General features: G+C 46.5%; 1 protein-coding gene across 4 annotated transcripts in view; it reads left to right on the top strand.

Moving 5' to 3' along the window:
* LPAR1 (lysophosphatidic acid receptor 1) overlaps positions 1-15,886 on the top strand; it is an 84,836-nt gene that overhangs the window by 59,623 nt on the left and 9,327 nt on the right. The gene's annotated exons all lie outside the window — the stretch shown is intronic.

The raw sequence follows: 15,886 nt of genomic DNA, 5'->3' as shown, positions 1-15,886 counted from the left end.
CATGGAGCAATTCAGAAGCTGGCAGCAGGAATTTGAGGAGGTGTCTTTTTTAATCATCACGTCTCTCTTTCACCCTTTTTCCATCAATTTGATGCGTCCTCAGCCCCACAAGTGGGCTGTAGACCTGTGCAGCTGCTGAAGGTAATCCGGCTGGAAATTACCTTTATGGTTTGGTAGGAGTCTTGGTCCTTCAAATCCTCTTTCATTGAGGAGCAATGGCTGGTTAGGTTTTCTATTTTGCAGCCCATAGCCATGCTCGCAACCCTGTATTGTTTAAAGCAGAAAGATGCAATAGAGTAGATGGCCTCAATGCACCAAGACCTTCTTTTGAGGACTGATAACCTTACAGAAACTTCCAGTGGTTTTCCACAGAGAGAGTACGGAGGAGCCTTTTGTTTTTCTTTGAGAGGCCTGCTTTCAATGCAGCTGTACCATTTGCGACTGTTTTTACAACTGCTTCTGGAAGTCTGTGGGGTTACAATTCCTTTGATGGCTGGCTCCATGCTTACATGCCCCTTTGTTTGAGCACACAGCTCAACCCTGCATCTAGAACCTGTTCCCAAGGAGTCATCAAAGCAGCATGCTGTCCAGATGTGGCCATAGCCCACGGGATCAATGGGAAGGGGTTAGAGGGATCTAAGGGCCATTCAGAGCATGCAGAGCAAATCAGACTGGCATTTTGGACGCCACTGCTTTGTCATTCTCTGCACGCAGCCTCAGGCTTTCCAAGTGGGAAGGAAATGCTTTCACGGGTATCTTCTGCCTCTGGAAGCCATTGGTGTGGCCTGTACGCATCTGTACACATCTGATCTGCCACATCTGATTGATCTGTTATTAGTGGCTATAATAAAAATCAAAGTACTGCCCTGCCGTACATAATGGTGATGTGAATTATTACCAGATTGGCTCAGTCTGCATCTCGGAGAGTTGTTTAAGATGTCCTTTGTATTTTGAAAACCAGAAATTTTACATTGAACGGCCTTTAAATCCCTTGTCCCTTGAGGACTGACGTCCCTGGCAAGCAGAGAGTGCTAAACGGGAAGAATTTTCAAGTTCTTGCCCTGCAGAAGCAGCGCGCTCCCCGGCAGGTCCGTGGGGAGCACTTGGGTGAGCACAGCCACGAGCTCTGCCCTCACAGCTGCTCGCGTCCCCGTGAGAGACGAGTTGGCTTCGCCCTTGGTCTGAAGACAGGTGACAGTAGAAAATAATTGCTGTCGTCTTTGGCAGTCTCGTTAGAGAGGCCAAGAGCTCAGTGGGGACAGAGACGGCTCTTTCATGCGCAGTAGCAGAAGACCCAGGACAAAGCCAAGCTGTAGTCAAGGCATGCTGTAGAGAAAGCAGCAATGTTAACGCCTCTTCCTTCCTTGCTTGGTAGATAGGGGCTGGGTTGAAATGACCTTTGTCTGGCACTTCTCATGAACACCTCTGAAAGAGATGAAGGTGGCTGGGAATCAGCCCTGTTTTGGCGTTGAAAGTATTTCAGTATTCTGCTGCAATACAATTGCTCTTTCATGAGTAGGTGGGAGTAAGTGAACTGAAAGAGAAGACTTAGTGCTTTTTTTTTTTTCCCTTCATTATTATTGTTCCTTTTTATCATAGCCAACATCTACAGTCTTTTATGAGGACACTGGAGCAAACTGTGTGCCAGAGGTCAAAAGAGTCACATCCTCAGAAACATGCAGATTGAGCAACCTTCAAAATAGTATGATAGTGCTCTTTTCTGTGGTTTCAGAGGCTATTTATGTAGAAATCTTTAAGCCACAGTGACGCAGGATGTGGTACTAACGCAGTAGCTGGAAGGCGAGCGTTATTCCTGGACACTTTTAGTTGCCATACTTAACTTAGCAGGGGTTAAATTTAGAACAGGAGAGCAGACTGCCAAAGGTACAGCACTGTTCCCGAAAACCATCTGAAACACCAGGATCAGTTCAGCGTGCAGAATCAAACCCACATCTCCGATTAAACACACGAGATGTGGGGAAGCTCGGTCATAGTGAGAGGACACATCACTCCTCTAACCCAGAAGCAGTTTTAATGACTAACCCTTTAAGTGGATGAGACTGGGTTTCCCTCGTTAATAGTGATGAGGGTGTCTAATGCATGCTGATTTTTTCCCTTGCCGTTTGGTTTTTGCCTGCTTGTCCAGACCTAATGACATAAAACAGAACTGTGCAAAGCGTCGCTTCCCCAATAGCTGCCTTCCCAGAATTTTCCACAGCTGTGTATTGGTGAGAGAAAGAACTAGCTGAAGATGCACACTTTTTTTCCCCAATAAAATGCATGGTTTGGCAATGTGATTCTTGAATCTATGAGTGGAAATAAAGGCTAAATTTTATCAATGCTGTCTTCTATGTTTGCCTGAAGACTTTAAATCAATATAGATTCTGTGATGCTAAATACAAAGAAAATCACAGAGAAGCTGCCACTGGAATCCAGATATTTACCACCAGCAATGAAACATTTCCAGATTTGTTCACTATATTTCCCATTTTAATTCCCATTTAATGGGAAATACTGTCATTACCGCAGTAAAATTATATGCTGCAGGACAGTAAACACCCTTCTGATGAGGGGGGGGGAAGTGCCTACAGTATGCTGTTGCAGTGCTTATTGCTGCATGATAGTATTTTTAATGAATCCAGAGACAGGATTAATAGAAGTTGATAAAATACTAATCTTTCATACTCCCTGACACCCAAGACATAAGTTACAGTATAACGGCACCTTGTCCAGATAGGGAAAATTTGATGTTCCAAGGGAAATCAGAGGCACCTGTGAGAACCGATAGGTAGCTGCATCCCTTTAAACCACATCTCATCTGCAGCATAGAAGTATAGACCAAAAGCTGTTTTTTCTGCCCAAGTTAACAGCCTCATCTAGACAGGTTTAAACGAGTACATAAAGAATTAAACGCTAAAAGCTGGAATTTACCTTACTGAGAAGCTGTCAGTATATATTTACCACAAGCAGAATTTGGGCGATTCTTCACTCAGTGCTTCTCTCGTGAAGTGCCATGCTGCATCTCCCTTCTCTCGTGAGGCTTCATCCTCCCTCTGCTTTATCGTTGCTATTTGTAAACACCTCACTGGTCGTCTGATAGCCCGAGCAACGTCTGTGTGGACCTGACACTGCTTGAGTGCTGAGGTGTGCAGGTGACTTACTATAGCACTGTTGTTCATGGACAGTCTGTCCAAGGCTGCTTCTGCTTTACGGCAGTATTTTGATCTGTAAGCAGTCAGAGAAGGATTAGAAGGTCTTTTGGGGGAGGAAGCTATCCTAACGTATCCAAAAGACAGCCTGATTTCCCAGGAAGATTTATTCTGGAGTCACATCCCCTTAACCAAAAGGGTTTTTCCCCTATTGTCCACTTCACTCTGGAGCTTGTGCTCTTGGTTTTCCCAGAGGAGCACAGCTGCCACGGTGAATTCTGCTTCTTAAAGCTGTTTTCTGTAACTGGACTTAATGCAGTTGCCTCAAGGAGTATCTACCACAGCTTAACCAGCTAGCTATAATCAGATAAATCGCAGTATGTCTATATAAAAATAAAAGCGCACAGTGTTCTTGCAGTTGAGATGGAGCTGGTATATACAGTCACTTTAAGTATCTCTACCTTTTAGTAGCACTTTCTCCTAGTCACAGACTAGTACTAGCAAGGGAGAAACAAATTTTATTCCTATTAAGGAAGCAGATAGAGGCTAATATTTTTCTTCCAATATTATTAGTTTCATCTTATGTAAGAATCAAAGCAGTCCTTTACATATTAAATTGCATCCACCCATGCTTCATTTGGAAACTTGTGTTGCAACTGGAGCTTATCCAAACATAATACCAGTAACGTTTAATGTCCTTAACAACAAAAGAAAATACAATTAAACAATCTCTTGTACCAAAGTTGTTCAACATCTGCTAAACAAACTGTATTGTTTGAGTGTAGCATTGTGACTGTCCCTGGGAAAGTACCAGAGTTCCACAGGGGGTATATGGATTTCCAAAGGAAAAGTGGGCAAAACAGGGTTTTTTCAACATGGCCGTGGGTGATTTTTCTGTGATTGAAAGCTGCAGGTACTAGAGAAGCGGTGAAACACCCAGGTCCCAAGCATGCTAAATATACCTTGCGGAGGCAGGCAGAACAGAGCCCGGTTTGTGAGCCCTGCCTGCGGGGTGCCAGCTGTCCCACTCCTGCCTCAGATGACCTCTTGCAATGAGCCTTCACATTTGTGTAGGCACGTTTGCGTGGCCACCAGACCTGGTCACATCCAACTGCACCACATCTAGGACCTGAAAGCCTCACCCAGACCCCTAGGACAGCGTCCTCTTGCGATTTAGGGACGGGTCTGTCCCCCACCCGGTATGCCAAGTCGTGACCATGAGCAATCAGTGCCCATATAGAGAGGATCCTGGCTGAGCTTGGACTAAGGGATGGAAGTAGGTTGCCATGTATGGACTGAAAGGCAGTTTCTTCCTTCTAGTTTTCCCAAGACATCTGTTGCCTGCTTTTCTTTGTCCTGTGTCATCATGACCCAGGGAGACCAGTACCATGAGCCTCAGGAGCCTCTTATCAGCTGGGCTTTTGTGCTTTTTTTTCCAGCCAGGCCTCTGCCACTGATTTGGGGCTGTAGGAGCATTTGTGTCCACAATAGAGCATAAAGGCTCATCTAGAATGCCTGAAAGTTGAAAAAGACACCAAAATTTCTTCTGTGTGTCAGGTTTTTGGCAACAGTGAAACTCCACGGGGACTACTGTTTGTCTTTACACAGAGATAAATACTCAGATTGCTTTGGCAACAGCCAGGCTTTTATGCAGAGATTAGCTTCACATATCTTTATGAATGTAGAATCAGTTGGAATCCTGACCATTGGCGTTTAATGACTTCCTGTTTTTGTCTAAAATGCTTTTTACAGATAAAAGGCTTACTTTCTTCTTCTGTCGGGGGTGATGAGGGGAGCACCATCTCTCTCCTGCAGTCACTCGATCAGTGGCGAATTCCACTTTTCCTTAAAAACCTTTTGATTTGAGGGATCCAAATGGATGCAGACAAATTGCCATGGGCTCGAGCTTTTGCTTTCCTTTTTGGAAACCAGTTTGCTGTCTTTGCAAGGCGTTCTTTAAAACCACAACAAGCGTACGTTTGAAACAAGGAGGTATTCAAACACCTTTGGTTTGCAGGTGTCAGTTGAAAAACACTCCTGATCTCCTCCGTTTGCATTAGCACTTGATTTCTCCTTCAGAGATGTCAGCCAAGCAATAGTTGGGGGTGGCTGGATCAGCTGGCCGGAGACCAGCAAACTCATTTTGCAGGACTGCGAGCAGCAGGCAGAGAATGACTCCAAGCAAGTGTTAACCCGGGCTAGACTTTAATGAGCACTCATGAAATAAACAGGTCAGTTCTGAGGGCTTGCATCTTCCCACATGCCATTTTCTCTTCAGTTTGGTTTGTTTTGTTATCGGTCGTCTCCAGGCTTTTCTGACTGTTGCTGTTTCGAACTTCAAAAGCTTCAGATACTTCAGGGAAACGCAAGGACTTGGAGAGCCATGTGGTATCTGAAACATCCACAGCTGGTGCCAGGCTCTGTGGAAAGGCCACCCAGGGTCCAGGTGGGAAGACACCCAGCAGATAGGACCTCCAGAAGAAAGCCAGGAACCGAGTGTCAGTGTACCCTACCTCCAACACTTGGCAGCAAGCACTCGGGGGAGGCAAGCTCAACGTGCTGCAGAGATCGAGCTCTTGAGAACTCCCACGGCTGCCATTATGAGTCCTGCTCATTTTGAAACCTGCTCTTCATTTCCTCTGGTCTGGGCTTGCAGACTGAAGCAGGAAGAGAAGACCAAAGGTGTCGGCCACCCCAAGAAACAGGAAGGTGTGATGGCTGTAGATGCAGCCCCACCAACGACAGGCGTTTTCTGTCTGAGAATCTCCATGCTCAGAGATGGTGGTCATGCGGCTAGTGGTGCCAATGGCGTTGTTGGCCAATGGTTGTTGTCAGCACCCTGTGAAACGATGGAGTGGGTCAGGTGTATCTTCAGTTGGCCCTACATGCAGGAGGTGTAGACACAAGAGTGTGTCTGGTTTAAAAGGAGAGCTTCGACCTAAAGATTTCACTGAGGAATTTGTGAGTATTTAAATGATAAATTGTCAGGAGCAATGTGGTGATGTGGTCATTGGAAGAGAACAGGGAAAGCAGAGGCCAGCCTGTAGCAAAGGAGTCTATATGCCAGCAGGAGTATCAGTTGTGATCAAGACTGTATGTCCATTTAGGAAGAGTTTTTTACTTTATTTTTTCTGAAAAGAAAGAAGGTTATCAGACACAGAGTCCGAGAATAAGGTGATGCTAACACACGCTGGAACTTCATTCTTTGTGGGCAAGGCTTGCTGCTCCTCCCATCTAGGACACAGGCAGAGCCCCAAGGGAGTTTTCATGTTAAGCCACTAGCATGTTTTAAACCAGATAAATGCTTCAAGAGGTTCCTCAGAGAGGGGGAGATTTGTTGACAAAGATAGCCATGCCTTAAACACCGAATAAATTCTGTGCACAGGAATTCAAAGGTGAAGACAGGTGTTTGAAGCAGACACATACTGTATTCCTGCTGGGAAGGGGAAATATGTTTTGAAGCAAGGCATGATTTTAGTGTTCGTACAGGATCCAGACATTATTTTGTGCAATACAGCTCAAAATCCCAGAACAGGATTCAGAAGAGGTTGGAGTACGCATGTGCATATAGCTGTGGAGAAGACAGGAAATCAGGGAACGGATGCACTACGAGCAGAAACAGTTTATTTTAAAATCCCTTTACAAACCATGGGTGCAGCAGACTGAAAAATCTGTCAAACCAGTCAAATTTTCTTGTGGAGTTCAGATACTTGGAAAAGCTGAGGTGAAGATTTTATCTAGCACCTGCACATTCAAAGCTGTTGAGATAATGGGAGACTAGAATGGGGGTCCCCCAGGGTGGGGCACTTACAGTGTTGTGAAAGACAAGCTGATAGCTCATACCACTCCGTATGCCCCCTAGTCATGTATTTTCTCTTATATGCTTGGATTCTCTTTCTCCAAATCATCTTATGAGAAGTACATGTAAGATACTGTTGCATGAATATGAGTGTAGATTTCTTTCTTTCTCATTTCCTATTTTACACTACTGGAGGTATGCCCTCCCTCCTTTTCCACACAGTCCAACCAAAGAAATGTTTGGCTTGAAAACTAAAGGGGCCATTGTGTCAACGTCTCCCAGACACATGTCAGAGAAAGCTTTAAATGAGACTTGGTGGGGTAGAGGGGCGTTTTCAGGCTTGCCTGTGACAAGCCAAGGGACAACACAACAAGGTTAGAGGGATGGGGTGCTGGCAAGGACCCTCAGCTTGTTGTTCCAAGATATGCTGGGTAGACTGCAGAACACTCAAAGTCTTACAGAGGTGAGCCAGGGGCTCCTGAGCTGTTAGGAGCTAACGGGAAACAGGGCTAAAACACCTCAAAGGAATGCCACCTGGAGAGCAGCACAAAGGAATTGCAGCCACTCCAGCCAGTAAGACGTTTTCAACAGAGACCCAACTTAAGTGCCTCTACACAAATGCACCTAGCGTGGGGAACAAGCAAGAGGAGTTAGAGACGTTCAGGGCTGTGATCTCATTGGCATCACGGAGACGTGGTGGGATGGCTCCTATGACTGGAGTGTTGGAATGGAAGGATACAGGCTCTTTAGAAAGGACAGGCAGGGGAAACAAGGAGGGGGTGTTGCCCTCTATGTCAGTGACAGCTGGAGTGCATGGAGCTCCACCTGGGGATGGATAAGGACTGATGGAGAGCTTATGGGTCAGGATTAAAGGGAGGGCAGAGACAGGTGACATTACAGTGAGGTCTGCTGCAGGCCACCTGACCAGGATGACAGAGCAGATGATGCCCTCTATAGACAGATAGGAGCAGCCTCACATTCACAGGCCCTGGTCCTCATGGGGGACTTCAGCCACCCCAATATCTGTTGGAGGGACAACACCGCAGGGCACAAGCAATCCAGGAAGTTCTTGGAATGCATTGATGACAACTTCCTTCTCTCCAAGTGGTAGAGGAGACAATGAGGAGGGGAACTATGCTGGACCTTGTCCTTACCAACAAGTAGGGGCTGGTGGGGAATGTGAAGCTCAAGGGCAGCCTTGGCTGCAGTGATCCTGAAATGGTAGAGTTCAAAATCCTTAGGGCAGCGAAGGGTATGCACGGCAAGCTCACCACCCTGGACTTCAGGAGAGCAGACTTCGGCCTTTTCAAGAATCTGCTTGGTAGGGTACCATGGGATAAAGCCCTGGAGGGGAGAGGGGCCCAAGGAAGCTGGTTAGTATTCAAGGATCACCTCCTCCAAGCTCAGGAGCAGTGCATCCCAACAGTGAAGAAGTCAGGCAAAAAAACCAGGAGGCATGCATGGATGAACAAGGAGCTCCTGGACACACTCAAACACAAAAAGGAAGCCCTTAGAGGGTGGAAGCAAGGACAGGCAGCCTGTGAGTAATACAGAGAAACTGCCCGAGCAGCCAGGGATCAGGTTAGGCAAGCTAAAGCTCAAATAGAATTAAATCTGCCCAGGGGTGTCAAGGGCAAAAAGAAAAACTCTAAGTGTGTCAGTGATAAAAGGAAGACTAGGGAAGATGTGGGCCCTCTCCAGAAAGAAACAGGAGACCTGGTCAACCAGGATTTGGAAAAGGCTGAGGTACTCAACCACTTTTTTGCCTCAGTCTTCAGCAGCAAGGGTTCTAACCACACCACCCAAGTCACAGAAGGCTAAGGCAGGGGCTGTGAGAATGAAGAACCGCCCACTGTAGGTGAGGATAAGTACAAGACCATCTAAGGAACCTGAAGGCATGCAAGTCCATGGGACCTGATGAAATCCATCCATGGATGGATTCGGCTGGACAGTCACACTCAAAGAGTTGTGGTCAACGGCTCAATGTCCAAGTGGAAACCAGTGACGAGTGGCGTTCCTCAGGGGTTGGTAGTGGGACCAGAGCTGTTTAACATCTTTGTCGGCGACATGGACAGTGGGATTGAGTGCACGCTCAGCAAGTTTGCCGACAACACCAATGCAGGCTGGGTGGAGAATGGATTGAGAGCAGCCTGGAGAAGAAGGACTTGGGGATGTTGGTTGATGGGAAGCTCAACATGAGCCGGCAATGTGTGCTCACACCCCAGAAAGCCAACAGCATCCTGGGCTGCCTCAAAGGAATCGTGGCCAGCAGGTCGAGGGAGGTGATTCTGCCCCTCTACTCCGCTCTCATGAGACCCCACCTGGAGTACTGCATCCAGCTTTGGAGTCCTGAGCACAAGAAGGACATGCACCTGTTTGAGCAAGTCCAGAGGAAGGGCACGAAGATGATCACAGGGCTGGAGCACCTCTCCTAGGAAGACAGGCTAAGACAGCCGGGGCGTTCAGCCTGGAGAAAAGAAAGCTCTGGGGACACCTTATAGTGGCCTTCCAGTATCTGAAGGGGCCCACAAGAAATCTGGAGAGGGACTTTTTACAAGGACATGTAGTGAGAGGATGAGGAGTAATGGCTTCAAACTTGAAGAAGGTAGATTTAGATTAGATATCAGGAAGATATATTTCACTATGAGAGTGGTAAGGCGCTGGAACAGGTTGCCCAGAGAAGTTGTGGATGCTCCATCCCTGGAGGTGTTCAAGGCCAGGCTGGATGGGGCTTTCGGCAGCCTGGTCTAGTGGGAGGTGTCCCTGCCCATGGAGGGTGGCTTAGAACTAGATGATCTTTACAGTACCTTCCAACCCAAACCATTCTGTGATTCTATGAAAGCAGCGTTTTGCATTCAATCAAAAACTGCAGGAGGATTGTGCTACGAATCTCTCACTCATTCAAAATTCCTTAAATAAATGAAGAGGCTTTGATAGCACCTTTTCAACAAGACCATTCTTACTGGCATGCTGCGTGCTGCTGTCCCCTGCCTGTATGTTTCAAGGACCATCTTTCCCTGTCATCCTCCGTGAGCCTTTTGGAGCCTGTGGATGGAGAGGCAAGCTTTTAATATCTGAAGTTCTGCAGAATTTGCCAGATTTAGCATAGGATTATTTTACATTTGTTAATCTGGTCCATATGTGGTAGACACATTCTGTATTTCACATAAAAATTCCATGGGTGGAAGCAAACCTTACCCCAATGCTGCCTATTTCCAGCAGTTACTGCAAAAAAACAGTAACAACTGTGTTTTCATCCACCAAGAACTGTAAGCTATGTTGTAGTAATGTTGTGGCAAAATTGGGGAAAATGATGTCAGACTAGAATTAGAAGAATTACTCCTACACTCTGTATGTTTACAGCATGATAAATTATTTTCATGGATCTTTTGCATATGTAATAATTCAACATTCATTTTAGATTTAATTCTCTAATATTTGTATCTGGGAAAAACAATACATAGCTACAAATAAGCACTATTTCATGCAGTACTTATCTCTAGTCATGCTATGCACAAGATAATACACGGTGTGATAAGGAGGGTTATTGATACAGCTTACAGATGGCTAGGGCATGAAGAAGTGCAGTTGTGTTGCAGCTGATGATCTTGTTCCTCAGCTAGCACAGCAAGTGCCTTTCCCTGCTGAGGGTGGGATTGTATCAGGATGTGGAAAATGCCAGGCATTTCTATAGCCCTTTTTGGTTATGGTTTTGTTAAATAAAGCAAATTGCCTACCCATAGCATTGCTTTCAGCCTGCATAAAGTGCAGCAAGACCCTTCTCCCTGTTGGCAACTGGCGGTGATGCTCAGTGTCCTTTTCTCTCTCGGTCACCGTTGTCCCAATGGAAGAGGTGGTGTAGCCACCCGTCACAAGTGCCACTCTGAGAACAGGAGGGGATTTGGAGGGGACAGCGGGTGGACATGGGGAGGTGGGCAACAGCAGCAGCACAAAAATGTCCCTGCAGTTCAGCTGGAGTGAGTGTTTTCTGCCTTTGTTATGGTAGTGCCTTATCCTGTTTCTGTAATCTTAAAAAAACTGCAACCGCAAGTAAGACCTTTTTTCCCCCTTATCTCTTCTCACTCCCTAAAAGAGTATTCCTCATACTTCTCTGTATGAGGAATTTGCAGGGTGAGTGTGGGGCCACGCCAGAAAACAGTAAAGTCAGGATCAATACCCAAGACGGGTGGAAGAGGGCACACAAAGGGGACACAATACGGTTAAGCAGAAGAAAACGGGTGTTTCAGAATAGGTGTACATTGACAAGAGCCACATCCCACTGGAGCCTCTGAGGGACGGCGGTGTGTGACTTGTCAGGAGCAGAAGCACTTCTTTTATTTTCCTGTTGTGAGTTAGAGGAAGATAAACATTCGTGGAATAAACACAGACTTACACTGTCTAAGGCAAAAGACAAAAGGGAAAAAAAAAAAAAGTACTGCTTACGATATGCTTCGCCTGTTAACCTGGGAAGTTTCACATGTAGCCATCCAGTCTGGTCACTGGGAGGTGGCCATGGGTGGGTCCTTGGTGTATGGGCTGGGCGTTGGAGGTTGAATTGCATCCTTGACCCACTGCCCACCTCCAGGGTGGCATGGGGACACCACAGCCCCAGGGAGCTGCTGGGAGGGGGACAACAGGTGAGCCTCGGGGTGCTCCTCCGCGCCACCCCCTGCCAAGGCTGTCCCTGAGTGGTCCCCAGGGACTGGGAGCCAGTGTGCCTCCAGCATGTTGTTTGTGAACTTCTTACATCCTCCCCGGAGCAAAGCCTAACACAAAAGTACACTGCAGTTGATCGGTGTCCTGCTAAAACAAGACACCCTTTCCACCTGCAGCAGCAATAAAACAATTTAATCTGCAGCCCTAGGATAAAGCTGGACCAAATGCTCTTGCTGTGCATGTAGAGGGATGGTCTTTTGGAAGTCACTTCTCCAAGCCAGGGTTTGGATCTGTGCAGTGTCCGCCTTTGAAAAACAAAAGAAAGCTCTGCGAGACAAACTGACAGTGTTTTTCCCCCCTCTTCAACCTCTTTTCCACTAATTATGTCAAGCCTGTCGGGTATGTCTGCGTCTCAGAAGCAGGGCTCTTACTTGCTTTGGTCCTTACCAAGTTTTTGTAAATTCAAGCATTTAAGACAGTCTCCACCGGCAGGACAAAAAGTCATCCCAAATGGTCAGTGCTTTGTGATAAACTAAACCAGTGGGCATGCTGAGTGCAGTAGCACAGAGGTGATCTGTCACTCAAATACAGCCTTAACTTAATACTTCTATGTTTTAAGAGGCTGTTTCTAGCAAATCCTTTTTTCCTGATTTATCTTCTGTACTGTCTGCAGTTTGTTGTGTTGATTTTGTAAACATTCCTGAGAGGAGCAAGTAATGAGTGACTAGTTTGTCAGTGTTTACTCTCATGTAGCTTGTTTCTTTTCTGCTGATGGTTTTTGGAGTTGTTTTCTCTTTTGTGTCTCTAGTCCCACATTTTTGTGTGATTTATCATGGCTGGTTTCATATGCCTACTGCCCACAACAGTTTTTACTCTCTTGCAATCAATCTGGCTGTGAGGCCGTGCCACGCTTACCCAGAACTTTCCAAGCCTGCAACTACCATGACAACATAATCAGCACTGGTCCACCAGACGAGGGTTCAAGACGTGTGGTGTAGTCGTATTGTGGTCATTGGAAAGCCTGCAGTGGACTTCTGCCACATGTCAGCAATACAGACTATGCACGAGGAGTTGGAGTTTCAGCCCTGGGTGCGCGGTATCGCGCAGCAACAGAAAATGAGATTAATGTCATGACTACTTTGTTGTACCTTAGATTTCCTGCTGCAAAACATGCTTCTTAGTCAATAGGGACCCTTCCCCTCTTGTCTCCTTAAATATTTTTAAAAGATGCAGTGCCATTTCTCCAGTTCCCACAAGCTTACCTGTCTCATGGGTAGCCATTCGCCCCTCAGCCTCATGGGCGTTTCTTCCTCACCCAGCCCTCTCTTGCCAGACCTGCAGGGCAGACTTTGGCCATGCACCATAGGGATGTTCCTCCTGCTGCAATGGAACAGCTCGGTCAACTTCATGTGGTGCCAGCGCCTCTAAGGAGTGCCAGGGCTGGAGGTGTCACCCCAAGGTGCTGTCTGTCCAGGCAACCGTGCTCTTCAGCCACCCAAGGACATACTGTCAGTGATTTTATTCATGTGTGTTGGGCTTTCCCGCTGCCGTGGCATGGCAATGGCATGTCCACGAAGATGAGCAGATTTGATTCGCTGAATGCAACAGATTTGCCTTGCATGTCGTTGTAACACAGCTTTGACCGAGTTTTGAAAATGTTAAGATGCACCTGGAAATTACTCACACTGTGCTTTGGTCTGCTCTCGGTTCTGTTCCTGAGCAGAAAAATAGATCAAGATTTTGGTGTGTGCTTAAGGCTTTTCTGTGTATGGCAGCAGGAAGCTTTTGGATCTCATTGTATTGTTAGATGTGATATTTTTAGATCTTTGTTCTTGGTGAAATCTATGCACAGCAGATTTCTGGAAAGAGAAGAATTTAACCTCACTTTTAGCCTAGTATCACATTACTTTGACAAATATTCCCAGTAAGAAGTAGAAAAAATAAATTTCAAGCTTTTTTTTCTTTCCAGGGAAAGAATTCCATGTTTAACAGATGATGTTTCCTAAATCTAAAGTAATAGGAGCCTGACATTTTTATGTTCTTTGCATTGTACCTAACTCAAACATGCCTTTACGGTGAGTGATGCTTCCCAGTATTTTCCAGGGTACTGACAGTTAAATAACAAGTGAGAAAACCCGAGGCATTGTTTGTGTCACCATTTGCAAGCACTTAACTTAATAAGCCACAGGAGCCATTAGCATGGTGGGAAGTTTTGCTAGGAAAATCCCAGGGGCTAAAGTAAAACAAAACCCACTAGACTGAATGGGGCTGGCTTCAATGGCTTTTACTTCCCAATCACAAATGAGCCGTGGGTTCGGAAGCTTGAGGCTAGCCCTGCTTGCGCAAAGGTGGGGCCCTGGATGCTGTGTGCTCCTCTGCTGCCACCACTGCTGCATGGAGGCCAGGGGCTGGAAAGTCAGCCTGGAGACTCTGTGTCTGGGGGTCAGGGCAGCAGAAAGCCCACCTTACCCAAGTGGGTCTGGAGCTGGGGAGCATGGGTTCCTTCTCCTCTCGACACCTCGCATCATTGACCCAGCTCCAGGCCTGGTGTGAGCAGCAGGGTGGCAACTTGCAGAATAATGACTTCCATTTTCTTCCAGAGCTGGGTGGGAAGGCGACCCTTTGTTTTTACCTTTTTTTCAGTGTAGCATGAGCTGCACAGAGCATTTAGTTGCTTGCTCAACTGTAGTCCACTTTTTCTTGAGTGCAGCCATGTCAAGCCTCAGTATGTGGGTTGTTGGACCTATCCGAGAAGCTGAGGAGCCCAGAGAGGCTCAAAAACTCCACCTGAGACCAGTGTTCAGTGCCATGGGCTGCATGTGGAATTCTGGGGCTTTCTCAGGGGCAAACACCTACCTGCCTTACCATACTGCTTCTTCTTGTTGCTGGTTTTAACATACATAAAAGTGATAGCAAGGGAATGTTCTGTTTGACATATTTAGTTTCTCAACAAGGGACTTAAAAAAACAGAACAACAAAAAAAAATTGTTGGAAAATTGGAAGCTTTCAATTGCAACTTTGAACAACGCTAGGAGAGCTTTCCTGTCAGCTCCATTGTTCCCACATTGGACTTTTTCTGCTACAGGCCTGGTGAGGATGCTGTCATTGTCTTTTGTCCTTGACTGTAGATCCCATAACTTGCAGTGTTCCCATCTCTGATGTTGTTCTCCCGAGGCAGCCTGTAATGAAGAAAATATATGTTCAAGCTAGAACAAAGTCCACCGCTGCCTCACTAGCCAGGAGGCTGAACACAACACTCACAGTTTCAGCAGTGAGTGGTTGAATTTGAAAGATTGTCTTGGTTTCTGCAGGAATCAGCTCAGCAGAGCTGCTCTGTGCAAAGGGCAGCCTCTGTATTTACCCGGACAATCCTGCAAATAAAGAGATGCAGTTTTCTACTTTTCTGGGAACAGGTACAAGGAAGGGACAAAAGGCCAAAGTCCTTTGCATGGCTTTAAAGTGCTCTTTTCTAGGACTGCTGGAATATGAAAGAGCTGCAGACAAAAGCTATGAAGTGGATTCATACGTTTGATGCCACCTCGGCGTGGGAGAGTTTCATCCGTATTCTGTAAAGCAGCTGTCAGCCTCTAACAAAGTCATTTGGCCGAAGTCGTTGGCACTTTGTCCTGGGAGCTGGCAGTGCGCTTTCCGGCTTCTTTCGCTTTGCGAGCTTTGTTGGTCAACAATGCAATAGGGATTGAGTGGCACTGTGGCACCATCAGTCGCGAGCAAGCTCAGTTTAGGGATGCTTTTTGGTATGTAGGAAGCCTTTGTGTGGTTGCCTGGTTGGCAACGAATGCCTGTAGCCTGGCACACCCTGCGTGTTTGCAGAGTCCTTTGGAAAATGTTCTTCTGTTTGATCTAGGTGGGTTTGGTATCCAAACAGAAAGGTGTCTGCACAGCTTACAGCCGCCACAGCCCAAGCTAGAAATAACTGGCACCTTCTTGGCAGGCACGGCAAAAAGGCTGCGTGCTGCGGAGACTGACTGTAGTCAGCTGCTAGAACTGCACAGAGCATCACTGCACAAAAAAAAAATAATAAAAAAAATGGAGGCAGTATGTTAACAAATAAATAGCATAGGGACAGGAGAACCTGTTTGAAAACAGCAATCACTGGGTAGCGCTGGGAAGCCCTTATTGCTGCTGCCTGCGCTAAGCCTGCCTGCTGATGATAAGACCTTGGTTTCCACCTCAGCCAAGTATGTCAGCCTGGAAAATCTCAGGATCACCATCCTCGTTCTGACACAATTGGTATGTAAGGGCTTCCCCAGTGCTGCTTACA

Source organism: Rissa tridactyla, chromosome Z (genome assembly GCF_028500815.1).
Source record: "Rissa tridactyla isolate bRisTri1 chromosome Z, bRisTri1.patW.cur.20221130, whole genome shotgun sequence".
Lineage (NCBI taxonomy): Eukaryota > Metazoa > Chordata > Aves > Charadriiformes > Laridae > Rissa > Rissa tridactyla.
Note: the sequence above shows the minus strand (reverse complement) of the source record. Positions and strands in the feature narration are given on the sequence as shown.